The sequence below is a fragment of the Ammospiza nelsoni genome, chromosome 5 (genome assembly GCF_027579445.1).
Source record: "Ammospiza nelsoni isolate bAmmNel1 chromosome 5, bAmmNel1.pri, whole genome shotgun sequence".
NCBI lineage: Eukaryota > Metazoa > Chordata > Aves > Passeriformes > Passerellidae > Ammospiza > Ammospiza nelsoni.
The window spans coordinates 63,937,107-63,964,530 of record NC_080637.1 but is presented as its reverse complement, the minus strand read 5'-3'; the positions used below and the strand labels follow the sequence as shown (position 1 = coordinate 63,964,530).

At 43.3% G+C, this 27,424-nt stretch overlaps 1 protein-coding gene across 1 annotated transcript in view; it reads right to left on the bottom strand.

Annotated features, from left to right (window-relative positions):
• Positions 1 to 27,424, bottom strand: part of TMTC1 (transmembrane O-mannosyltransferase targeting cadherins 1) — a 143,761-nt gene that overhangs the window by 97,063 nt on the left and 19,274 nt on the right. The gene's annotated exons all lie outside the window — the stretch shown is intronic.

Below are 27,424 nucleotides of genomic sequence, written 5' to 3'. Positions count from 1 at the left end.
AAAGAAATGCAGGGAGAAGATCACCTGAACCACTGGGAAATGTAGCCTGAAGAGCATTGTTTTATTTCAATACCTACCTGTTTGGAATTTTTTTCAATTCTTATATAATTTACTGGTAATCTGAAACTACATGTAAAATGCAATTTAAACCTGTATTTTGCACCTAATCAAGGAGAGGGGGAAATCAGGCATTCACAATTTGAATCCTTGACTTTGAGATATCAGGATGAAAAGAAGAGCACTCATCAGACTGCTTTGATGGGGAAGGAGGACTGTGGACCTTCAGGACAGTAAAACATATGTGTATGGGGAGATTGGTCCCTTTTCCAAAAACTTTTCCCATCCTTGAGCTACTTAAAACACAGCTTGCTGCATGTCAGTACTAAATACCTCAGAAGGAAGGTATTTCCCTTCCAGAAAACTCCTAATCTGACATCTTCTCTACCCTGTCCCTTTGCTTCTGTCAGATTAAGTAAAGCAATCTGTAAATATGCCAAAGCCATCTCTAAATACAAAATAAATGGTAAAAAACTCCAACCTTCCTCACTCTTTTCTCTTAGGAAAAAGTCTGCTATTTTTAACATCCTCAAAAATAGCTTGTTCTTTTTAAACACGAATGACATGAGTCTGTTAGCAATATAGTGAGAATCAAAATAACATTCTTCTGAGCTGATATCCCTTCAGAGAAACTTTTTGATGTTTGCAATCAAATGCAACTCGATGCCAAAGTTTTACTGCAACACAGAGGGAATCTGAAAGAAAACAATTCAAACATTGGCAGCCAATTACTTCTTTTGTCAGCAGCCCTGTAAGTAAATTGTGCCTGTGCTATTCCTGTTGGCATGAAATACCAAACACTGTACTTCCAACAACTTTTATCTCTGTTGCTTTTCCCTACAAACATCTACAAATCCTTCAATTCTTCAAATTAAAAATGGACTGGTTCTTTCATCACATACATTGGTGGTTCAGTTATGACAGGGTTCATCCGTGAAAAATAAAAATTAAAAACTGCAATAGCCGGTGAAGATTAGTGGCTCACTTTAAATGGATTTCCTCTGCAAAGCTATTCTTTATATCTCATCTAAGCAGATAATAAATGGTAAAAGCCAAAAAGCACATCAATAAAAAAATAATTCTGAAACTTGGCAGAATTATAAAAAATAATTACATTTTATCCTATTTTGACCATGATTCAGTCTCATCTATTGCCAGAAAAATAAAACCACAAACGTTCCAGTCTTCTTTAAGTCACTAAGATATATTCACTTTGAACTGCATTGGCAACTTCCAAAAAGTAAGCAGTAGCAAGAAAACAACATGATTTTGTAGTCTCCATTTCCACAGAAGTGGGCTTAAATTCTGAAATTGAAAAGCCTGGCAAGCATGAAGGATCCAGCACAGTTTCTCACGGAAGTTTATGGAATATTGCACTCGGCCAAAAATACAAGCAGCCTCTGCCTTGGGGATTTTGCCACAGCCTGTAAGACACCCCCAGCCCTCTGCAGGATGGGCTGGAGCTGACAGTGGGTAGGAACACCTTCCCACCTGGCTGAGAGCCTCTGCTCCAGGCACCCCTGCAAGGGCACAGCACCCACCTGGATACAGGGAAAACACATCGGGAACTTTGTTCAGGGCTTGTTACCTTCCAGTGCTGCAACAAAACCAGCCCAGAGACTCCTGTTGGATTTACTCACAGGAAACAGGAATTTGCATTAAACTAAGAGATTCTTTTTCTTTCCTTGTTCTCCTTTAAGATTTGTGCTGCATATGTTTGATTCTATCATTAAACACAAAAAACAGCCCTTTTTAAATAACTAAGTGAAAAGTACCAGCCAGCATGACTAAAATTGCCAACCAAGAAAGACAGAGAGCTGCTGTTATTTCTGTTTTTGAGTTATTGATTAAATGTAACATCCATAAAGCAGCCATCAGAATTGCTATTCCACAAGCATTCCTAGAGAAATAAAGACTTATTCCAAGTGCCAATCACATACACTCCTGTGGTTAAAATGCAATTAAACAAGTAAAGGATGTAATATACCTAACAAGCCAGACAAAAATAAATAATGGGAAGCTGAACTGAGGAGTAAAAACAAAGGTAATATTTTTTAAACATAATTAAAATTTGGGAAGTGTCAATACAGACTGGTGTTTGTAAGTCATTGAAAAACCTTTCAGGTTACACCTATGTGTATTATTTATACTCAGGCAAAAGGGCTCTTTTACAAAACATGTCTGAGAAAAGGAGGTTGCTGCAGTGTTTCCTGAGGAACAGAGAAGCAGTGGAGTGGAGTTTACCTGTCAGAGCTTACTCCAGGAAGCACCAGCTCACCCAAGTGCACTCTGCTTCAGCAAAGCTATTTTTGCCCACTTCAGTTTCGCTTCCTCCAACTGATAGCTCAGGGCTATGATGGGGAAGACACAAAAGGGCACTTCTCACAAGGGCCAGAAAGAAAAGGGTTTCACAAGATGGATGGAGTGAAACAAGGCAAAGCCTTGATGAACATATTGTGCTTCAGGCAACTCTGTAAAAGTCACATTACAAAAATCACCGTAAATGGCCTGCATGAGTTTAAACTCTTGCCCAAACCATCCGTGCTGCTTCACCCCACGCTCACCTCAGGGACCAAGAACACCTCTGCCCAACTCAGCAGTACCTCTTACAGAGCCACAAAGCCCTGCTCTCTTCTTTTGGTTATTGAGGGTTTTTAACCCTAATGATCTTGTTTGGGAGCCCTGAGCAGACCCAGGAGCCCCTCCCTCGGCAAGCAGCCACCTGACAGCACAGCAGAGCAGCTGTCTCCAGAATTAGGACAGAGACATCGAAACACACAGAGGCAAATTGATCCCATCGATCTCTCAGAGAGTCGAGAAGCACACAGTCCTCAGAGACCTTTATTATTTCACTCTGCAATGAAAGGGCCTGGCAGTAAACTACAGAGAGCCAGTTTTATAAGCTAGGAGGGAAATGATTATAGAACATTATAGAACTGAAGCAGTTCAGGGATCTTCCAGCTGGTTTAAATTATTTGGCTTCCTTACAAACATATTGAAAGGGGAAAAAAAAAAAAAGGAAAACTTCTGAAGGTCAGCCATGAGTGCTGTAGGTACCCCATGAAGCAGAGTTACTAACTTATTCTCAAGCATTTAATGTAGAGATGGGAAAGGGGAGGAAGGAAGAATACAGAGGGAGAAAGGAGGTTACTGCAGCCATTTGCAAATATGGATTAAGGAATACCTGACACAAATGAGCAAAATAAAGAGAGGGACAAGAGAACAACACAACTCCCTGGCCCCTCTGAGCTCCACTGACCACTGCAGGCAAATGCTCAGGTATAAATCTGTACTTCCCCAGGAAAGTGCTGAACTGACCTCACTCTGCCCTGGCTCTTGCTGCTGAGGGAAATACCAGCAATTCCCAGAAATTCCCAAAGAGAACAGGAGCTGATTCTTTGCCTCCTTCATTTGGTTTTCCTGTTTATTACACAAGCTTAGCTATTGTATGTGCCATACTAAGAGTTTTGCAGGGTAGCAGTAACATATCTAAAATGCCTGGAGAGGAAAGAAGTGTTTGCTTCAGGTGAAACTTTTCTATTATTTCAACCCAGATTTGCAAATACTTTCACCAGCCCCACACTGCATTTGTGTAAGTTCCACAAGACAAACACATGGAGTTGCATTGACCAGCCTTCAGCAACCCAGGCTGGTGGGAACAAGAAGGAACATCTTAACAGCTTCCTTTTTCTATTCCACCCCTGGGAGGAGTGTGACTGTTAGTGAGTACTCTTTTTCCACATTTCTTATTTAGACTATGTCCAAAATAGAAACAAAACCTGTTGTTCACTAAGAAATTATTTTTTTCCTTTTCCATTTTGGGGCTGATGGCCAGCTGTGGGGCTGGACCTGACGCAAACTTGATCAGGATCCAGTATCTGTCCCTCAGTAACATCTGCAGGACAGGGACTGTGCTGCACCACATCACACCCCTCACCTCCACCAACCATCTCCCAGCTGCACACAAGCTCACTTGAAAAATCAAACCTGCCAGACACCTCATTTATTTCAATTTCTCTTTCTCTCTTGGTGATCTGTCTTCCTGACTCTGCAAGGCCAGATCTGATAAAAATAATATCAGCATCCAGCAAGCTATGGTAGAGGAAGTCCAAACCCTACAGACCCCATTCCACTCTCACTCCTGTCAACAGCTAGCTCTTACTGACCTCACAGCAGGAACCATAACTTCTTTCCCCTTCTTTATGATTATTTTTTCAAGCAACTCTTGGTAGAGAGCCAGCACTTGATGAAGAATGAGACAATCCCACCGGGTGCTATCCATCCGTGTCCTGCCAGCATTCCTGACACTGACCAACCCAGCATCCAGGATTTACAGTGCTCAGTGAGCACATCACAGCTCAGATCACCAGCCCCACCCAGGAGGGGATGTTCCCTCTCCTGCCCTCTCTGCTCTGCCCCAGAGAGCCTCAGTGGGGATCACACAGACCAATCTACTCTCACAAAACACCCCGAGGCACACACTGAAATACTGGTGAAAGCTGCTCAAAATCCCTGCAAGAACAGTGGCAGCAAAGGGGGTAAATTTAGTCAAGGGAAATGAGCACCCCATGCACCCTTGTCAATCAGCAGTGCATGGGGAGGATGCTCTCCTCTGAGTCAGTTTCTGGGGACCCTCTTTCTCCCCATCAGCAACAGAGATTTCTCTGTTGTCCACAGTTTATCATCTCCTGTGGACTCAGTTCCCCCAAACCCCACACTGTCCAAATGCAGCTCAGGCTTGATAAAAATAATTAGAGTGAGTACAGGAGAAAAACATCTTTTGGATCTGGTATTTCTTGTGCACAAGAGTGCAAGATACTTTCACCTTCTTGGCACACCTGCCTTTGAGTTCACAGCAACTGATGCCAGCTTTGATGGAAAAATATCTTGCTGAGCCTCAAAAAGCACAGGGCCAGCTTTCCCTTTGCTGCTCTGTGGGTCAGTCAGAGACAGATTCATAAAAGGAAAAGCTTCTGTCATCTCACAATACCAGCCACAGACAGGCTGCCTTCTGACAGGGGAAAAAAATAAGATGACTACAAATAACGTTGATATGGTAACACATGTTTAAAATCAATAATGAGAAGGCCAGAGAAGAGCTTATCCAGAATCCTAAGTGCCAGCCTGTCTTACAGCACTTTGGCAGAGGCAGCTCTGGAAAAACAAGGTGGAGATGCCTGCTTTATGGTCTGTCTGTGTCAATGCAACCCCACCTCAGCCATCTGCTTCAGCCAAAACCCAGGGACCAAACAGCTCCTGGGATACAGAACTGGGGCACAACTTTGGGACCACACAGCTCAGGTGTGAGGGGGAGCACCTGGCTGCCCCACAGCCCCTGAATCCCTCCAGAGCATCCCCCCTCAATCACTGCCATGTTCAGCATGAGCTGCTCTGCTGGGCTTCTCCTCAGACGCAGATTTTGGGAACTGTCACCTCTGTCTCTGTGGACGCAGGCATCACCTATCCCATGGCTCTCCAGGAATGTACAGACCATGGTCATAATTCCCATCAACAGTTTCAAGGATTTCACCTCCAGAATAGCAGAGTGAATTAAATCAAACAATCCACAGCAACATCACCACCACTGGAAATTAAATGGGAGGACACAGCACACAAAATTCCTTGTGCTCTCTAAAGGAGGATCATGTATATGCTTGCTACAAGGCACCTTCAGCAGCAAGCAAACATTTTGTAACAAGCAGCTTTTCATCCCAAATGTCTTCCCTGCAATTTCCAGAAGCACCAGTTATCCAGCCTCCCAGATGTCCTCAAGCTGCTTCATGGACACTTTTAAAAGCAAGCATGTGGAAAATGCAGAGCTGTTCTCATGATGAAGCTAACCACTCCAGAGGAACCACAGATGTGACTCCTAACATTCCTAACACTGGTTTCCATACCTGTATTTTGTAATCCAGTCAATCATGCCAGAAAAATCCCTAACACTGCAGACACCTTTCTTATATTTGGGTCAACACTGAGAAGTGGGTGAGCTCTTCACCAGTTTCGTGTCCTGCTGCTGATTTACATTCTCAGCACTGTGGTAACAACCTCAGACAGAGACCTGCTTCAAAGCATTCCTAATGGAGACTGGGAAAAGGGGCATTCCCAGTCAGCCTGACCTGGCAGAGTTTATACAGGACACACTCAGCATCTTCACCCTAATGTGGACTGAAAGCAATCCAGAAGGTTTTGCGGTTCCCATTCCTTGCTTTAAAAAAGGGATGTGCTCTATCTTCTAAGAGAACAGCTGACACATTTCAAAATTTCCTTTTAATTTCTATCATGAGAATACAGAATGGGAAGGCTGTGTAAGGAAATAGTGTTCTGGAAATAAACTAGTGCAATATGAACATTGTTCGTAAGATTTCAATAGGGATGACTCCCACCTTCAGGAAGGAAGACATCCAACCCCACTATTAAAAAAAAAAAAAAAGCTTTTATCAGACTAAAATTTCAGATTATGTGAGTTAAAGAAAAACAAGTTTTTTTATCCCACTAAGTTTGCGCTTTTTACCTGTCTTTTTCTAAACATAAAAACCTGTTAAGATTTTTTTTTCCTAGACTCCAAGGCATACAGTTTTCTCCAGGAGACTGAACCACTGCCAAAACCACACTGCTATTCAAGGATCTTAACGTGCTTTGCAAAAACATTAATTAAAACTCACACAGCAAGAAGAAGGGAGCGAAGCAGGATCTTTCATTTCACAGCAAGGAAAACTTCATCACCAAAAAAAAAGGGACAAAAAGATTTGACAACATACTGACAGCCTCAGAGAAAGTTGTGCTGCAGAGAGCAGCAGAGGGGACGCTGGGAGGGCAGAGAAGTGCAGGAAGAAGAGTAAAACCCAGCATTTTATCTCTTGGCAGTGCTTTTGCTAGACTGCGCTCCTATTACGCAACATTAAGTTGGCTGAGATTGAAAATAGCGATTCAAGAGTCGGTTTCCTTTCTCCTGGCCCTCCTCTGCTTTCTCACCACACCTACACAATTGCTGCAGCCAAATACAGCATCCACAGCACGCCAAACAAAGCAGTTGCTAATTGTCGTCTCTCATTACAAGGACGGCTCATCTGCACTTCTTTGGAGATTTATCACGCAGCCATTATTTCTCTCTGCTGCATGATTTCCCACTCGAGTGTGGCAAAATAAGGCAACAGCTATTTAAATGCAATTTGCAACATGCTCTGCCTGCATCAATTTCTTAGTGTCTTCTGGGAAGATGGTACCTAATCCATAAATACACATCCATTTGCTTAACCAATTTGTGGACAAAAGAAAAGTAGAACTAAATGGACAATTTCATTTCTACCGAATTTTACACTCATTACTTCATAATTCACCAGCACCATTCCATCAAAGTGAACTAAGGTTAGGAAAGCCCTTAAATACATCCTTACCACCATGGCAAGGCTAGAAAGGAAAATAAAGGGGCTCATTGACATAATTTGCTGCTTTGTAATTGTTATTTTCCTTAAAGAAAGCCCCAAAAGCAGTTCTTGGTGACTGCTGGGTACTCCTGCAGGCAGAAAAGACAGCCTGCAAAGCCGTGAGTTCAGGAAAACAACAGTGCTCTCCTGAAGGCAGCAGGTCAGAGAACACTGTGATTCTCTATCCAGAGGCTGGCACACATCCTAAGCAAAGGTTCTGTCCCCTGGAGCCACCCAGAGCCAGCACAGCAATGTGGGCTGGAAGGAGCAGTAAAGCAGGTGAAACTGGGGAGCAGGGCTGCTTGGGTTCTGTTTCTTAACAGAAATAGCTCCATATAACACATTTTAGCAAACCAGAATACCAGAGGAGTAAAGAAGGAATCTGTAACCCCTCCCATTTGTACATTTTCAGCTCTTTGGGCCTCAGTACAGAACTGACACCATGGCTGTTACTCAGAGCAGAGTGTGGCATCCATGCATGAAGTCATCTCTGCCTGACACCAAAGCTCCTCCTTGCAACACAAGTGTTCAGTCTTCACATCAGGTCGAGAGACTGTAACACAGAGTCTATTTTTGTCACAGAAAAGAATGTTTTCAGATCAAATTTGTTTCCAAAACAAAGGAATTCACCTCCCAGCACCTGCCAGGGAGAGGGAAGGAGAACATTCCTTCCTCTGCTCTCAGGAAATTACTTACCCAACTGCTGGAGGTGTTAAGAAGACTGAGTCTCTTCCTGATGCCAATACCGGAAGGTGTCAAATGCCTTCATGTCACTCTGCTGTCAGAGCACCACACATCCAAGCTCATGTACAAAGTTTATTTTGTCTCCTCTGATCCAGAAATACTTCAGACCACTAATACATGCAGCTCCAAGTTATTTCCTCTCTGCCTTTTTTTCCTTTAGCTAGGAAGGAGCTGGTACCACTGCTGAGCAATGGGTGCCTCTTAGAGCTGGAGAGCCTGCAGCTGATGCTCAGCAGCTGAGGGACAGAACAACCCAGCCCACAGAGGATTTCCCTCACCCTGCAGCACCCTGAACTGCAGCCCATCCCAGAGCAGCTGCTGCATTGTCCCATGTGTCCATGGAAAGGCCCCAGCCTCACCTCATGGCTGAAGAAAAGTGAGTGAGCCCTGGGGCTGGGCTGAGCCTGGGGATGACTGTGTCCACACATCCTCCAAGGGGGACAGAGATGAAGGAAGTGCACACCCTGCTTCCCCTGGAGATATAGCATCCCCTTCAGACTCTCCAGCCAAAAAAGGAGCAAATCACTCTTGTCTAGTAACAGGCAATCTTTCTATGGGACTTCATGGACAGAATTCCACGGCAAAGACAGAACAGGCAGATGTCTCTCTGGGAAGAAAACCCTCTGGGACCCTGAAGTACACTGTTACCAGGAAGGGAAGGAATTATCCTTTTCTTGAACCATGAACATGTTATCTCTGCTCACAAGCTAAATCATCCTCACAATCCTTCAGACTCTGACATAACAGGCAAGCAGCACCCCCTTGGCATGGCAAAGGCAGCCTATCCAACACTCATGGAAAGGGAACTGTGCTCTCCAAAAGGGCTGGCACAATGAGAGCTAAAGCCTCTGGGAGGCCAAGAGAAAACAAGAAGCAGCAAGTTTCTTCCCCAACATATGGGAAAAGTGTTGGTATTTACATTTTGGTCCAGTTTTAAGTTTCTGTTCTCATATCACCTAGACATGTTTTGCACTAGTGTGCAACAAGGCATAAGCATAAGCTACTATACAAAATAGTTCAACTTCATTTTTCCTGCATGCCAGTTACCAAGATAAAGCAGAAGGCTCTCTCTAGTGCTCCACTCACCTATAAAATTCCCTTAAACCTATCTGGTGGGGATCCTTTGGGCATTTTTTTCATCCCTTACATTTGCAGTTGATGTTTTTTGTTCTGGGCTTTCTCAAAATGGTTGCAAGTCAGAATGAAAAGCTTAAGTTTCTGAAACTGCTGAGATTCTCATGGCACTAGACCAAAGGACATAAATAAAAATGAAAATATGCACTCCAAACATACACTTCTCCTTGGCAAAAGCAAAGACAAGTTCTCTGGAGAGTCTCAGCCATCATGACTGCACAAAACCTACCTAGACAAAGCCAGTAAGAAGGTTAGTATGTTATTTAGTAACAAGAAATGGCAATCCTGTGTCCTCTCTACAGAAACACTTGGGAAATAAACAGCTGTTGCTGGATTCTCAGACGTTAACCTCAGTCTTGTACCTCAACAGTCCCTCTAGTTCTGTGTGCCCACACATCAACACACAGGCAGGAAAAGGAAGGAGGATAAAAGAGAGGCACAAACATAAGGATTAAGAAGGCAAAAATTGGTTACTGAGGCCTTTAGGCAAGGAAAAGAAAGCTTTCCAGGCAAGCTTGTCAGACAAATAGCCTTCCAAGGGGAGCCTTGGAGACCATCCAACTGGACACACACAGCACTGAGCCAGTCTGTGAAAGGAATTACATAACTGGCTGTGCATGATAAGAGGTTCTGTGTCTGATAAGACAAATAGTCCCTTACCACCTGATGTTCATTTGACAAAAGTGACCATTTGCAGATTATCTCCTGGATCTGCTGATTTCCATAGGTTTGGGGCTTTTTATCTTTTACTGAATCAGAGAGTAGATCTCCCTTCTGGCTAAAGCAACAGCAAGTCCCATCAGAGAAGTGGTCCAAGAAAATCAGTGTTAACCAATTGGGACAGGCCATTAAAATCAATGATCCAAAATTCACCAAGCCCAGTTTAAGAAGGTGAGAAGAACTCCAGAGGGAGGTTCAGAGAGCTGGTGAGATCTGCACTGCCAACCATCCCATTCCTAAGCCTGGAAGCCTTACCATGAGGATACTGGAGATATGGAAACCTCCTCTGTGCTGAGCACAAACAGAACCACAGCAATCTACACCAGCTGTTCTGCTGCACTGACCCAGTAATCATCATGATTATGTGTCCCACTTACTGGGGGACTCTGCAACAGGGATTAGCAGATTGTGATCATCACACTAAGCTCTGCTCACAAAAGCATTAAATGTAAGGACCTAAACGTGCAAAATAATTTCCTGATAAGTACCTCAGTCTTTGGGTGCCCAAGAGAAGACAATTCCTAACTGGCAGAGAGCATTACACCGCAAGTGATTGCACAGGGAATCCCACATCTCAAAAGCTGGCCCTGGGAGCACCATCTGGACTCCCTCAAGAGCCCTGCAACATTATCCAGTTGAAAAGGCTTTGCTAAATCCTTTCACACTGTCTCCCCAGAGCATTTCTCTGGAGATACTGGCAGCCTATGGTCTGGACAGGTGCAGTACTCGTGGGGTAAAAACCTGGCTGAGGGCCAGACCCAGAGTGGTGGTGAATAGAGTTGTGTCCAGCTGAGGACTGGTCACTGGTGGAGCTCCCAGGGCTCAGTGTTGGAGCCAGCTCTGTTTAATGCCTTTATCAGTGATCTGGACAAGGGGATTGAGTGTTCCCTCCATCAGTTTACAGACAACACCAAGCTAGGAGGGAGTGTTGAGCCACGAGGGCAGGAAGGACCAGGACAGGCTGGATCAATGGGCTGAGGCCAGGTGTGTGAGATGCAACAAGTCCAAGGGCTGGGTGCTGCTCCTGGGCCACAAGAAGCCCTGCAGTCACGGGAACAGGTTGTACTGAGCTGGGGGTCAGTCTCTTCTCCCAGGTAATAAGTGATAAGACAAGAGAAGTGTTGTTAAGTTGTGCCAGACAAGGTTTAGATTGAATTTTAGGAAAAATTTCTCCATGGAAAGTGCAGTCAGACATTGGAATATGCTGCCCAGGAAGTGTTCAGAAACACTTTGGGGTTATAGTTTAGTGGTGAACACTAAACCACTAGTTTAGTGGTGGTGCTGGATCAATGGTTGGACTCCATGACCTTGAGGGTCCTTTTCAACCTTAACAATTCTATGGAAACTAAAGTTGTCTTCAGACATAACCTGGGGGATGACCACACCATGCTGAATTCCCAGGACTCCTGCCTTCCCTGAAGCTTCCTCTCATGTCCTGACAGGATTACCAGGGGGACAAGAACACACTGAATCACCACACTAAACCAACATCAGCAATCACAAACTCCCCTGTCCTCCCATGGCAGGGAGACATCTTTTGTCAAAACATCTGCTTTGAGTTTGATATGGAAACAGTTCCTTTTTCCAAGCTCTCACATTTGTTTTTTCTTCCTTAATACTTTTTTAAGTAAGATACTAGATAGAAGATCTTCCACCTACTGAAATATAAGCTTTGGAGGCAGAAAACACTTCCAGAAATTATCTTAAGAATCTTAGTGAACTTTGTCAAATCTTGAGTCATCTTTCTTTTCATACAAGTGTGCACTTCATTACTTGGTAATGGAACAGTAATTGCTCTTCAGTTATGCAAGATGCACCGCTAATTTGTAAGGGGTTTCTGGAGAGGTAATGACAGATGCTTTAAAAAAAATCAAATATGAGAATAGGAAAAGTTGTTATGTAAAAGTTAATGGTAACCACAGAGTATCTGACAGCTGGGTCACAGTCTCAGTGGGTATAAAGGCACAATGCAGATATTCTGGTCTTACGCATTCTTAAACACGGAACCTGAAGCCAAATTATTCATATTACTCTGCACTTTAATCTAACTGAATCTCACAAATGAAGCATCATCTGTGTGGGTCAACACCTGACAGCCCTGTTTTTCTAACAGCTTCCTACACACTCCAGGTAAGGCTGCCAGCAACTCTGCAGAAGGCATTTTTCCCCTCTGAAATGATGCTTCCTGATTATAAAACGTGTTGGATATGAAATAAAGGTATCAATCTATCTATTTTCTGGTTTCTAAAAGTAAATTCAGTGTAAAACCTGCTAGGAACTACATTGTGAGGGATAACCTCGTGTTAAAAGGGATGATCATTATAAATTTCCTCCACTCCCTTTTCCCCAACTTCACCCCTGTGAGCAGGGGCTCAGTGCAGCATTCAGAGAGCACGTGTTGGCTCACAGCCCTTCCAGACAAAATGTCAGCTCCAGAATTGGAGCACTTGCGTTTGCTGATGCGTGGCAGCACTCCCAAGATCAGGAGCAGCACACCATCCAAATGTCATCTGTGTGTGCAGATGCAAGATCAAGTGTACCTCCTCATATGACTAATTTTCCAATTAACATTGAAACACTTTTGTGCTAAAAACACAACAAGCACATGGGAAGAGCTTGTTCTTGCTCCACAGGGATTTATTATCAAAGATACGCTGATTTTACCCTAATCTAGTTGGTTTTACTCAAAGCTTTTACAATATGCCAGTTTTGCACAGCAAAACATAACTGCATTTTACTGCTTTCAAACAGCTTAGCATGACATCCAAAGGAAAAAATTCTAAAAAAACAAACAAAACAAAGATTGGCAAACGCTTAGAGAGCTTGCTTCACCCACTCTGATCTCCATGCCAGTGCAGACACGTTATTAGCAGGACCCAACTATCTAATGTGAGACTTGTTCCAATCCAAATACATAAACTGCATCACAACAGCAACTGCTGAGTGGATGTACCCAGAGGAAGCCCAGCCTTCTGTCTGTCTGGAAGAACAATAAAACAACAATTCCAGGCTGCAAAACTTTCCGCAAGGAGAGCCCTGTTTAATCTACTGGAAAAAGACATAATGAGATGCAGTGCTTGGCAGCTGGAATTAGACTGATCAAACCAGAAACAGGGACATTTTTAACAGTGAGAATAGCATACTGCTGCAACCATCCACCTAAGGATTATTTAAAATACTCCCTCACATCAAGTCCTTAAAGTCAGGGCTGTTGACAGATGTGTGACACAGCTCACAGGGAAATGCAAGCTTCCTGCAGTCATTCCTACATGGAGTTCTGTCTCTTGCACCATGCTCTAATTCAGATTAGATGATCATAAATGGTCCCTCTTGACCTTAAAAATCTACAATGATGCTCAAGTAATGGTAAGAATTACTTCAAGGAGTTACAGCTCTGCATTAGCCAGGGAGATCACAAACTGTGTGACATTTCTGCACCAATGGCCTGTGTCACTCCCATCCCACACAAACAGGCTGAGGGCCACGGGCAGAGCTGGGCTGGACAGCTGGCAGTCAGGAATCAAAGTCAGTCCCTTGCTCTTGGGTTAGCAAAAGCTGAAAGAACTGTAAAAAAGCCACCATGTACCTTGAAGAAGCACCTCCCCTCTAAAACATCAGCTGCCTGAAGTGTGAAGGACTTGGAAAAGAAAGAAAAACTGGTCTAATTCACATTTCCCAGCAGAGGGTTGCTACAGCGTGGTCTTTATAAAAATGGCACAGGCAGGATGACAAAAAAATCTCTCTTCCCCAAATAACTGAGCAAATCTAAAATAGTTAATCCTGGAAACATTCTCAAAAGATTAGCCATGGCTCAACTAACTTTAACGATGATAATTTTTAATTTAATTTAAAGTTGAATATCCTTGTGCAATAATGGCAGAGATGAAGGACTGTTAGGGAATAATCTTGTTTACGGATCAGTGAACTCAGAAAATTGCCAAGGCACTGTGAAACATATTCCTTATTCACACCTCATAATTAACTGAGTGTTCTGCTGCAATATTAAAGTCATCTTTCTCATGAAAGAGCTGCTCATTTGGGCTGGTAGGCCACTGAGGGAGTCTCATTCTGTCCTGGCATTTCCAAACTCCCAGGAAAAAGCACCTTCAATCCATAAAAACAGCAGACTCCCAAAGAGTAAGGGAAGGCAGAGAAAGCCTTTGGTCCATGACAGAAGCACAGCTTGTACAGAGAAAAAACCCACTTCTCTCCTTCCTTAGTGCCACTGGGAGCATTTCTCTTTTAAAGGCAACTGAAAGAATTAATTAATTAATTTGGCCTCTTGACTCCACTTTTGATGGAGTCACATGAAAGCCACAAACAGTGACATGAAAGCCATGGGACAGCAGCTCTGATGGCTTGCTCTGTCTAGATCTCAGTACTCAAAAGCAACAAATGCTGAAGCTTCAGCTTCCAGGAAAGCAGAGGATGACAGGGGGCTCTATCCTTTCAGCAAATTTTAAGAAAGGAATTGTCAATTTACTGGGAGGAAGACTTTTGTTGATTTCGGAAATCTTGGATTAAGTCTCTGCTTTAAGACACATTTTATGTTTGTGAATTTGGGCAAATGCTCAAAATTTCTGCCCTTTGTTTTAGAGAGGTAATTCCTCTCCCTGGGTGATAAGAGCATAGACACAAGGGGATTGTGCCCTTCTACTCAGCCCACAAGCCTTGCCCAAGGTTTCTTTGAGATATTACTGATTCCCCAAAGAGCAGTTAAGAAGAGAAGGATATACTGTAAACCCACACCTTGGTAACTGAGATCCAGATACAGCAACTACAAACTTCCATGGTGTAATCTCTGGCCCCAAAATCAGCCTGGCTCATCTCAGCTTAGCTCAGCATCTCACTGCAGCCCTTCCCTTGTAACGGGGAACAGGCCAGGCAGATGCAGCCAAAGCCAGTACACACAACAGAAAACACAGTTATAAAATGCACTCACATTTTTCCATTCTGATTTTTACTGTACACATTACCTAAACAGACTCCAATCAAAACAAAATAATAAACAATACATAAAAAAGTAATGCCATAAATCAGCATAAAAAAAAATTGCAGCTTGTGAAAAACAGAACTAAGAATGCAATGAATAAAAATCTGAGTTCCAGCATGATATTCTGAGACTTTCCCTTCCTCTGCCCATTTCCCAAAGGATCTAATAGAGATCAAAGAGGTACAGGAAAGGGTAATAAGGCTCATCAGACACATGGAATGGTGTCTGCGTGAGGAGAGAGTCAAGAGAACAGGGCTCTCCACCCTGGGAAGGGAGCACACACACAGAGGTACTGTAAAATGATGAAGGGCCTGAGGAAGGGAACCAGCAAAATTACTTTCTACTTCTTATCACACAAAGTCAAAGGGCTCCCAATGAAATTATCAGGTTTCAAGCAAACAAAGAGATTCCTTTATATGGTGTGTAATTAAAATCACAGTACTCCCAGCAACAAGAGGCCTTTAAAGTCAGAGGAGAGAAGAGTTCTAAAAAGGAAATTAGGCAACTCCACAGAGGACAGGTCCATGGAGAGTCTTAAACACAGTGCTCCAGATACAGCATCCAGACCCATGGACTCTAAATCAATGCCTGGCACACGTTCAGCAGCCACAGTAAGGAAAGATAACCCTGTCCTGGCCCCATTCCCATCCTTCTCTTCTCTGTAATCACCCAGTAATGACCATGGTGAGAACACTGAGCTAGATGGATCCCTGGTTTGATATGGTGCTCCCACAGTGTTCTCCTGTTTTGTTAAATATACTAATAGGAGTTCAACAGACAAATCCTAACTTAAAGTAAAATCAATTCTTTGTTGGGTTGTTTTCTTCCCTTGAAGAAGCATCATGCAAAAATTCCTCTATTTACATTAATGCACAGCACTAGACCAAATGCATGAACAAATGCCCTCTGGCTGGAAAGCTATCCATCACCTCCCATGAATGAAGGAATTTCACTTTCCATAGTGAGTAATTCCATGATGGAGATACCACTCAGGACCACAGGCAGGGCCATTACAGTGAATCCACAGTGTGCCAGCCAAGACCAGCAAGGAATGCTGATCATCACAGACTGAGCAGAAAGACCAGCATTAGCATACATTTAGAGCACAGAGCAGGTGACAGCTTTCTAAAATAAAAATTCCTGATGCTTTTACCAAAAACATTTGTATTGTAAACAACTCATCTGCTGAAATGAATGTTTGATATAATTAACAGTGGAGAGAACAGGAGACAAGAGGGAGAACAACAACAAATTAACTGAGTTTACTGCCAGAAAACAAAAAAAAAAAATCTCTGCTTCCAACTTTTACAGATAACTCACAGCTGCAGTGATAGAAGGGGCTGACATGAGATTAGGCAGAGATTATGGTAAATGTAAGTAAATCAGATAATACCAAAATATTCCAAGAGACCCCAAGGCCATCATTTTTACACCAGTTTGGTCTCTGCAGAAATTCCTACATGGCCTTGAAGGAACTGTGTGTGTAACAGCAGTGTATGAGGGGATAAAGCTGTGTTTTATGGAAGGATATAAAGGTAATGTTCCATCTCCCTTCCATCTCTAACTCTTTCCCTGAATTTTATTGTGAACAATCAGTGGAAAAGTTTCTTGTCAAGCTTTTCCTGCTAATTTTCCTCTTTGGAGTAACACCCAGAGGGTTTGTTGGCATCTTTCACAGATTAAATGGAACAGTACTTTATTCCATACTTTTTACACTAGCACACCAAAGTGCAACCACAGTTAATTTAAAAGTAATCATTTTATGTTTAATATCTCCTTATGCCAGAGCTGATTTGCAAAACCAAGGGATTTCACAGGTCACAAAAGGAGGGATTTGAGCAGACTTCAGCCCCAGCCTGAGCAGAGGATCTACAGCAAACATGCTGCAAACCAAAGCTTTAAACAGAGGGAAAAACTGCATTACCCACATGGCAAAAGAATGGTAATTTCTTAAGACAACCTAACTTTTGGAAAAGAGGTGAAAAAAAAAGAAATCAAAACAACCACCACAGCATATTCTGGTATAAGATTATAATTTAAACCACTCTATGATCAGCTGTGGCAGGCAATGAGAACTCATGAGGCAAAGCTGGGTGCCACCAGATGCTGTGAGACCTGTCAGACCTGGAGAGCAAACACTCACCAGCAGCATTCCAACAGCCCAAGCACAAACCTCGCCTTTCTCAGCTTACTTTGGCCAATTTCTGAATTTTAACATGGATGTTTGGGAATGTGGAATGCATTTTACAAGGGTCCCTTCTGCACTGCAGTTTCCTGGATATTCACATTCTGGAAATTGCTTAAAAGAATAGAAACAGAAAATCTGCATTTCAAAGATCAAGAGAGGAAAGTGTGTTCCAGCCTTTCCAAGCCAAGTAGAAGATTAAAGTTTCTAATGCACTCGTTGGAAAAGAATATTGGGATAACTGCATTAGAAATGTGAAAGAGGATTTAATACTCTACTTTAGATTAAGTTGAAGATTAAGCTTCCAGTCAGGGAAGAATCTGTTCATCTTGGAAAGCATACAGGGAGGCTGAGAGAAGCATTACACATGCAAGCAGATTTCTTTTTAGACTTTTTAACCAAATATTAAATCTCAACAGCTACTTCATATTAAAAAAATCAAAGTAACCCTTATCACACAACCTAAACCATCCACATAAAGTCACACTTGATGAGATTGGTGTCCTTATTTTGAGCAAATGATTGCTTGTATCAGCCTGTGAGCATTTAAAGCCAAGTAACTTAGTCCTGAGAGTCTGCTGTCCCTCCCTCAATACATGCTGTGATTACCAGGCTCACAGAGGAAACATGGACCAGCTTGGAAAGCATCAGTCATTAATGAGGTAGGTAGGTACAGCTGAGTCCTTTACTCCTGAGAACAGCCTAGAAGTTTCCAAAAAGATGTCAAAAAATGTGCCTGGAAGTCAAAGTGTAAGAGAGAAATTGTTCAATTAGATTTGCTATCCTGGGAAATACCTGCAATAATCTCAGTATCATCCATCTTCAGGTGTTGTGGTTGGGTTGTTTTTTTTTTTATTTCCTGGGTGACTGAAATACTGTTCTGTGCCAAACTAACCCAGATTTACTGCAGGGAAAATGACCTTGCAAGCCATTAGGGTTTGTTCCTGTTTCTCAGCTGCTGTTAATTCTTTGACAGTGGTTTACAGGGCTTTCAGAGAAAGCCAATGGACACGGGCACACTGCTGCTTCAAACGCTGCTTTAATGAGACTGCCAGGAACTGTGAATAGAAAGGCAGTCCTGTGAGGCAAAGGGAATGAACAGAGACTCCTGTGAGTCAGCTCTGGGACACACAGGCTGCACCTACAAATTGGGGATTTCCAATTAGCAACACAGGGAACAGAAGAGGCTGATGTACAATGAAGTGACTGCAACTGCAGGGCTTAAATGCAGTTCCCATTAATGAGAGAGAAAAACCTTCTCCCTCTGCACACGAATGAATAAGCCATCAGCATCTTTCAGAAGATGGGGAAAAAAGAAACCCAAAACCAGTCATTAACTTCTCCTCCTGATTCTTGTTTTGCACAGCACCATTCTTCATCCCAGGCACAGTTTCCACAAAAATGGATTTTCATGAACTAAATCAAAGTCTAAAGAATCTTTAAAAGACTAAATAATCTTCTCTAGAGAGGGAAAAAAAAAAAAAACCAAGCTAGAACATGTTAAGTCATCATCAGCTAAGAAAAGTAACATCAGACTCCGTCTTGTCCCTTTTTTCTGATGTTCAGTGCACATGAAGGCAAACTACTTCAGTTTATTTGCTGCTTACTGAAATAAACAGGGCCTCTTGGTACTGTCAATATAAGGAGAAATTGTTTACTTTCCTCTTCCTTCTAGGAAGTACTTATAAAGAGGGAGAGAGGTGTTTTTCTGCACTGCAAGAGAAGTGCTATCCAGAACAGTGGCTGAAACAGATCCAACAAAGGGTGTCAAATTTAAAACCAACCCTCTTCTATTCAAACAACTGCATGCACAAGTGCCTACTTTTCCAGCCACAGGGAAGCCAAGAGTGAGATCAGCTGTGGCTCCATGCCACCCCAAGCACCAGAGCAGAGCAGGCTCCTGGCTTCTGCCTGGCTCTCCATGCTCCATCCTCCTCAAACCCAGGCAGAGAGCACAGGAAAATCAGTATATTAGCTATAGGGCAGAGGAGAGCTGAACCCCCAAGATGAGGGAGGGGGTTTTGACCTCATGGAGAGATGAGGTCAAAAAGAAACTGAGGTTTGCAGCCCATAGAGCAGAAACCCATGCAGAGGGGAGGAGGAGATAAGCAAAGACAGTGAGTGCTGAAAGCTGAAAGAATCCAGAGGGACCTCACCCCCATGCTGGGCAGAAGACTGAACTGGAGAGATGGGAGGAGAGGGGAGCACAGGGAGGACACAAAAGGCAGTACAAGGACACAGATCAGGGCCCCTGAATTGGCTTGGCAAGGACTTAGGGGACAGGAGAACAGGAGGGACCTTGGGAGTGAGACCAACACAGTAGCTCTTGAGGGAAGCAGCAAGATCCAAAAGGCAAAGCCTGAGGAGCAAAGAGCAGAACAATTACATGGTTAAGGAAAAGCAAACAAGAGAAGAGATGAGGATGGGCTGCAGCAGGTGAGGCAGGGCAACTAACTGGGAAGAGAGGAAGGAAAGGGCTGCCAGAAGAAGTTGCATATGCTGGGCTGGGTTCATTCCTCTCCAGGTCTGGAAGGGAACATCATATCATTGTGCCTCCTCAGTCTGCACATATCTAAAGGAAGAGGCCCCTCACCTCTCAAGACTGACTCCTACAGAGCACAGTCTGCTGCTGCCAGCAGTCTGTTTGCTCAACCAGCACATGTCCATGAAGTAAATACAAAGGTGAATCCAACTCAACATCCATGTGGTTCCCCACTATAAAATTTCTGGCTATTCACTTTACTTGTTCTGAACAGTAAGGAAGTTACACATGCAGAAACTATGCCAAAAGTACTTTAGAAGATTGCAGACCTATGTAACAAACTGCAAGGAAATACCAGCACTTGGTGGTGTGTACACAGAGGAATTACTGAGAAGCTGTAAATCTGTCTCAGAGCAGGACTTGAATAACATGAAGTAAATACGGCATGGGGCAATGCTCTGGACCAGGAAAAAACAAAATATCAAATAGTTACTCGTTAACTGATCCCCATCCATTCTGGGCAACAACTCCAGCAGGGATTGTGCAAAAAAGAAAAAGCCATGTGATAGTGTAATTAAAGACTGTCACAATAAAAACACACAAGGAGGCCAAAATTAAAGCAGATCTTTCTTATCTGGCTAATGCATATTTTGCAGCACAATGAGGTCTAAACAAGCCTTTTTCTGCATTCATGCAACCTTAGTCATCACCATATCAAAGCAGTGCTGCTCTTAACTGAACTTCAGTCTGCAAGCAATGAGTTCAGTCACTTGCACTGAAACAGCACTTGAAGATTTCAAAAATTAAGACACATAATGGCACAAGCATGCCTAAGAGAGAATCCTTGGCTTGGTTTCTCTTTTGGGAGGGGGACAGAAGACAACCAGCACATCACACAAATGGAAAAGCAGCATGCATTACTGTGCCTCATCTTCCAGCACATGCCATGGGAACAGAGAGATGTAATTATTTCCCCAAGATTACACAAGGGTTCTCTGGAAGACAGTTCCAGGGCAGAGCACGTAAATCCTTGGCTGAATCCATGGCTGTAAGCACAGGGGCACCCACATCTCACATTTCCAGACTAGCAGAGCCTTCTGGTGGCCTCAGGTGCCATCTGTGCATGACAATAAATATTGTCACTGACTGCAGGGGAAATCCTGGCCTTCAGAAAGAGTCACTCAACATTTCCTACACAGACTGTACAGACACAGCAGCAGAGAGAGCTATTGCTCAAACTCACAATGGAAAAGCCATCTGAAGAACTGAGTTCAGAGAAGAACAAACCACAGGCCAAATCCACCTCTGCAATCCACCTCCCCAGAGGCAGCCAAACTTCATTCATAACTTAAGCTTACTAAACAGCAAGAATGACAGAGCCTCAGCAAACCTGCTAGAATAAAAAAACTTGCAACACCCCAGAAGGAGCATCCCACAGATCCCAGGATAGCAATGACACTTACCTAATCTGCCACCTTTCAGCACTCACTGTGCCTCCCCAGGCCTTGGGACTCAGGGCCCTACTTGCCTTTTGGAGCAAACTTTGTTGTCCTATTCTCAATTCAATTTTAAATATAAATTAAGAGAAAAAAACAAAAAAAAAAAAAAAAAAAAAGAAAACAGCCTGTAGCCAGTGACAATGCAGCACTTCCTTTTCCCTGCTTTCACACAGAGGCAATTCATACCAACCTTTGCTCAGAGTATCACAGACTAGGAGCTTGATCCTTTATTTGTAACATCTTGCAACCCTGAGGACATCACCAGTGACAGAGGAAGGAAAAAGCCTGGGCTGGCTCTACTGCTTAATGCTCCAGATTACTCGTTTTGCTTTCCTAAAGAAGAAAAGCATTTCGACTGCCAGGCTCCCAGATGTTGCAGTAAGGTAGAAAAATCATAAAGAAAGGCTTCATAAAAGCAAGCCTGTTCTCCTAACATCAATGGCTGGCCTTGTCAGCCACTGCAAGTTCCCATGTGAAAGCAATTCTGGTGTGAGCAGTTCGTTAGCATAACAATCTGCTCCTGGGTGAAAAACAACTTGCACCTGTATAAACTGGTTTTAGATAGAAAAATGACAACTATCTCTCACAAACAACTTTTCCTGCACGAACACACGGAGGGTTTGAGTGACCAATCAATACAGGGTGACAAATTGTTACACACCAATAAGTAATTGGCAAGAAAACTATTGAGCAATTGGAGTCACACACAAGGTCTGGAAAACTCTATAAAAAGGAGTTATGTGAATAAACAGGGGTTTTTTTCCACCATGAAGGAAAGGAGTCCATGTGATTTATCCCCATACCCAGACCTTTTTCACCACAGACAACCCCAAACTGCCCTGGAATTTCTCCACCAGCTTTTGCAGTGGTGTTTGCAAAGCCCTTTAACACTTCCTTGCTATTTTGCTGTTGGCACAGCAAGGAACTTCCAGGCCAGAGACAAGTACCCAGGTTTCCTGCCTCATTTTAGTCAGGGGCAAACACTCAACATAAACAATAGTTACCTCCCTGCTGCTTTTCTCAGAGACACGTTGCTTTCTGCTGCTGTGCTTTGCATTTGAAAGCGACCACCACTGACCTCCAGAGTGTGTAAGTGCAAATGGGAACAACTCGCCAAAATTTAAAGAAGTTGTACCAAAATTTAAGAAAGCTGTACCCCATCTAACAGAAAGTGTTTTCCTCTCACTTTTATAACACAGGCAGTTTCACACCCACATTTTCCTATCAAACACTCTGTAACAAATTCAAGAAAAGGTAAAGTTTGCACACATGAAAGCCCACATCTGGGAAAGTGGTCACACTTTTCTGTCTTTATCAGTTACAAATCTAGAACATAGCATTGCCCTGTGTGGCATGGGGAAGGAACAGAAATTCAGCTGACACTTCTGCTTTTTGAACAGTAATTTCATGTTTAAGCAGAAATGTGCTATACTCTATACTATCATATCAGTCCAAAAAGAAAAAAAAAATTAAAAATCATTGCTACATAAAGGATTGGAAATAGAAGGAGGCAGTGAGGAAAAGCCAAGCAATTGTTGCACAGTCCCACACTGTGTGTGCCAGTGCCTTCCCTCATGCTGAAGGACAGCATCTGTTTCAGCTCAACCCCTGACCATGCACACTGCACAGGGACTCAGGGAAGATAAGTTATGACCTCAACATATTTTTCCTCACAGTCTATCAAACTTAGGGCCAGCACAGACATCCCTGGAATGCACCACATTCTGCAGAGCATTTCCATCTTCCCTTGCTACTGTAAGAGGGAACAACAGCACCACCAGTTTAGTCATCAGATCCCATTTATCCCTCCTACAGCCTTTAGGATTTCATTGGATTTTGGATCAATGGGGTTTTGGGCCTGGTTCCCACAATGTTAATGAGTAGTGAACTCCCACATTCTTATACACACAATACAGATTTAAAGTGATGCTGTTGGGCACAGCTCCAGGTACACCTGCTTTTCATGTAACCTGGCAAAAAAAAAAAACATAAATAAAAATAATATACAAAAAACACTATGCAACCATTCATATACATGGAAAACAGTAACACTAATTCCAGTATATGGTCCACTGCAAGGGAAGAGTCTCACCACCAGCAGACACAATAAAAATGAGCTTCTGGGACACCAAAGAGAAACAGAGATTTCAGTTTCAAAAGTATGCAAGCTGTTGTGGAGTCTTGTTTTCCAAGAAGCTTAGACTGCAGTCCCCAGCTATTTATAAAACTCAAAACCTTCAGAGTGATTAGGTGCCTTGGAGGTGTTCATGGGCTAGATCACATTTGGCAACACAGAGTGTGTGGCACATAGAACATGGCATAACCAAAACCAATTAAGGAAAGAAAAAAGGTAAAAAAATAAATCCCAGTTTTCAGTGGCCTCAACAAATCATGAAAAAGAATGAGTGATGATTGCCACTGACAGTGATTTTCAACAGGACACAGACCACACCAGAGTGAAGGCACTGAGGCCTTACCCCAAACTCAAGTACAAGCCTGACATGAAAGTTCTGTCTGTCCTTCCCCATTTATCTCATATGGAAATGCACACACACTCACAAGCCTCCTTCAGGTTTTAAAACTCAGGGAGGTGGATCAAACTCACAAGAGACTCTAGTTAGCTCATCTCAGTAGCATATGCCAGCATTCCCCAAAACTGCAATAAATAGTGGTGATAAAACCTACAGCTTCCTCCAGACTAATTCATTCCTTACTCCTAAAGGCAACTGGGACTGCAACCCACATATTCACTGGATGGCTGAAGATAAGAGTAAGTGACAATAAAGAACAAAAATATCTCTGCACCAAGAATTTACATAACTAGCGCCAGTTACTGCCAATTAGACCAATTCCCTTAATTCTTCCATTACATCTTCCTGCATTTTTCAGTTGCTGTAGCAAGAAGAGGTACAATAAATTATTATTAAATAGAAACCTACTTGATCACATTATAAGTACTTAAAAGTACAGATTAGTGCCTTGCTACTTTATTTTCATTAAAACCTTACAACTAGTAATCTGGTAGACTAAATAAGATACCTGAAGCTACTTCACTATGCCAAGTCTGTCCACCAATTTTGGAGGTCCTGAAATATTTAAAGCTTTTTCCCCCCCCATCCTTTTGCTATGCAAGAAGACCTACACAAGTCAGACAAATGTGAATTCCAAGGCAAAATTGCATAAAGAATCTTACAGATTCAACAGCAACTTCTTCTTTTTTTCTTCTATAGCAAGGATTTTTTTTTTAATACAGAATGTATTTTAATAGAGAAATTGTATTGAGTTCTTCCTGCTTCATACCATATAATATGTCAACAGCACAACAGGCACGCTTCCCTCTCAGCCACTGGGACCAAGCCAGCTCCACTCTGGGCATCCCACAGCCAACTCTCACACAGCAAGCCATTGCAAGTGTGCTGTACACAGTCAGTCACTTGAGAAGAGAGCAGCTGAGCAGCTCACACCACCATGAGAGCTTTCAAACAGAAAGCAGCTATGTACACGCAGGGCTTGGTTTGCCATGTGCACAAATCCTTCACAACACTTGAAGGGGGAGCTGCCAAAAAGCAAATGCCAATTGGCAGCGTGGAGGAGCTCGCTCTGGAGCCGTCCCACGTGCACAGGCTCTCCAACTCAGCTTCTGCAGCCTCCCCTGAAGAGGCTGGGAGGCAAGAGGCTTTCCCTTTGTGCAAGAAAGGGATGTTCCCAAAAGCGGGGGCAGAGGGAGGGTGTCTGGAAAAAAGTACAAAGCAAAGGAGGGGAGAAAGGAGCAGTATGAAAAAACAGGAGTGAAAGGAACAAGGAATAAGATGATGGAACAAGACAGAAGATGCTTTTTATATTAACCTCCTGCCCCCTGTTGTGGGCATCAGTCTCTCCCTAGTAGCAAGCACCATGACAAAAGGAATGGCCTCAAGACACACCAGGGAAGTTTAAAATTAGATATTAGGAACATTTTCTTCACTGAAAGGGTTGTCAACAACAGACTGCCCAAGGAAGCAGTGGAGTCACCATCACTGAAGGTATTTAAAAGATGTGCAGATGTGGCATTAGGGACATAGTAGCAGGCTTGGCAGTGCTGAGGTAATGGCTGGACTTGATAATCTTAGACATCTTTTCCAACCTGAACGATCCTATGACACTATCCATCAGGGAAAACAGAGACAAATACAAGGATCAAAGAGAACAAAAACACTAACATGTCCTCAGATATTTGTGGGATTCACATTCTCTGAACCTGAGAAAAGCAGAGAGAGAAGCAGAGAAAAGAACGATCAAAACAATTCTTCTCTCATTCATTGCTCCTGTGTTGGGCCAAAGTAGAATGCAATATGGAGATTGTTTACCCAAAGTGATGGTGTTTTGTTTCCTTGGCCTATCAGGCTGTTATAGATGGATAATGAGATGATTGGCTCTCACAATTAAAAGATCACTATTGTGTCAATATTAAGAAAAGCTTTAGTGCTGTACAGTTACGTTATTGTAGTTTAGATGCCCTCTGCTCTCCCCACAGTTCCCTTTCCCCCCTGTGTTGCTGCCATCACACAGCCTGGGCTGTCCAGGACAGGTACAAAGAAGCTGCACAGGTGTCCCTGGCATGGGGCAGTGGGGAATGGAAAAGCTTGGGGGTGCTCAGGGGGGCAGCATGGCAACACCTGACCTCCAATCCAGTGACAAGAAAGCATCTCCACTGATAAATGGCCAAGAAGAGCTGAGTGACAGACCTTGGGAGGGGCCAGGGCTGGCTGATGCAACCCCAGGGGCATAAAAGACTGAGCATCCATCTTGAAGATGAACCAGCCATGTGGTATCCATGAGGGGCAGTTCTCAGCACTGCAACTTTTTCCTTATGTAGTCCTTTGTTGTGTCTTTGTTAAGGTATAATAAATGTTTTGAAATTTTCAAAGTGAGCAGTTGTTTCTCACAAGGGCCAAGCATGTGTGCAGACTGTCCATCAGCAGACAGCCACAAGATTCTGTGCAGCTGAGTGAAGTTGGGTGCTTGGGCAAACTCAGTTTTAGACATAATATAATATAGTTTAATCTAGTATAGTAATGTAGTATAATAAAGTAATTAATTTGCCTTCTTAATGCAGCCTTGGTCGGGTTTCCGGGTATCCCTGGCCAGATAGAGCAGTCCTGCTCAGCACAGCCCGAGTTCCCAGGCAGCTCCCAGCCACAGGCTACCTTAGCAAGTTTAGGTGATATCAGATCTTTTGTGATTATCAGCTCATTTTGTGATTTCAGCTCTTTGCTTGCTAAGGGCCTTTGGCAGACACAGGGAGAGAGAGGAGAAGGCTGTGTGAGGAACCTTCTGTGAAGGTTCTCAGGGAGAGCTCTTCTACCAAACTAGGCAAAAGTAGCCCTTTATATAGGTTTCAGGGGTTTTAGGAATTGTCCAATTGTAAGGGTCAAAGGGAAGTGGCCTATAGTCTTACAGAGAGATAAGCAAGGGTCTGGAGGCAGAAAAAGGAGCTTTCTAGTTCCAGTCATCATAACTTGGCATTTCCTATCTTAGTCTGCTGACCACCAGACAGGCCTTGCAGGCCCTGTGCCTGTTACACCTTCTGATAGCCATGGAGTCAGATGCATCATTCTCTCCCCATCACTGGGGTTGCCCTGATTTCTGATAGACATTCTCCTCCTTTCTCCCTTAACCCTCCTTCCACCTCCTCCCAGTAACACAAGAACAACTGTTGTATTCATATTGTTGTTATCATAGTTCTAGAGTCCCATACCTTCAGGGTGGTTTTCTCACAAGCAGCTCTTCACAGCAGTGTTGTTCCTACTGCTTCATCAGGGCACCTCCAAGGCTCTCCCCGACTGGCCAGCCCACCCCCTTTTATCCCAGTTATCTTCATTAGCCACAGCAGCTGCCCAATTAAGGGCATCACAGCTGCAGCCCATTTAGAACAACTAGGACTGGGGCAAGACCACTTATATATTGGAAAAAAAGGCTCCCAATATTACCAGTTAGATTGTGCCTGGGCCAGTCTGACCCTCGCTGCTGGGCCAAAGGCAGCAACTGCGGTGTGTCACCCCAGAGATACCTTGGCTTGCTGGTGGTTGCAGCCGGGCACTGAACAAGTCCAGGCTTGTTGGAACCCCGTTGACCTCAGGAGGAATAACTTCAGGCGATGGTGAAGAGAAAAAGGAGAGGATTCTGCTGGAGGGTTTAATGTCC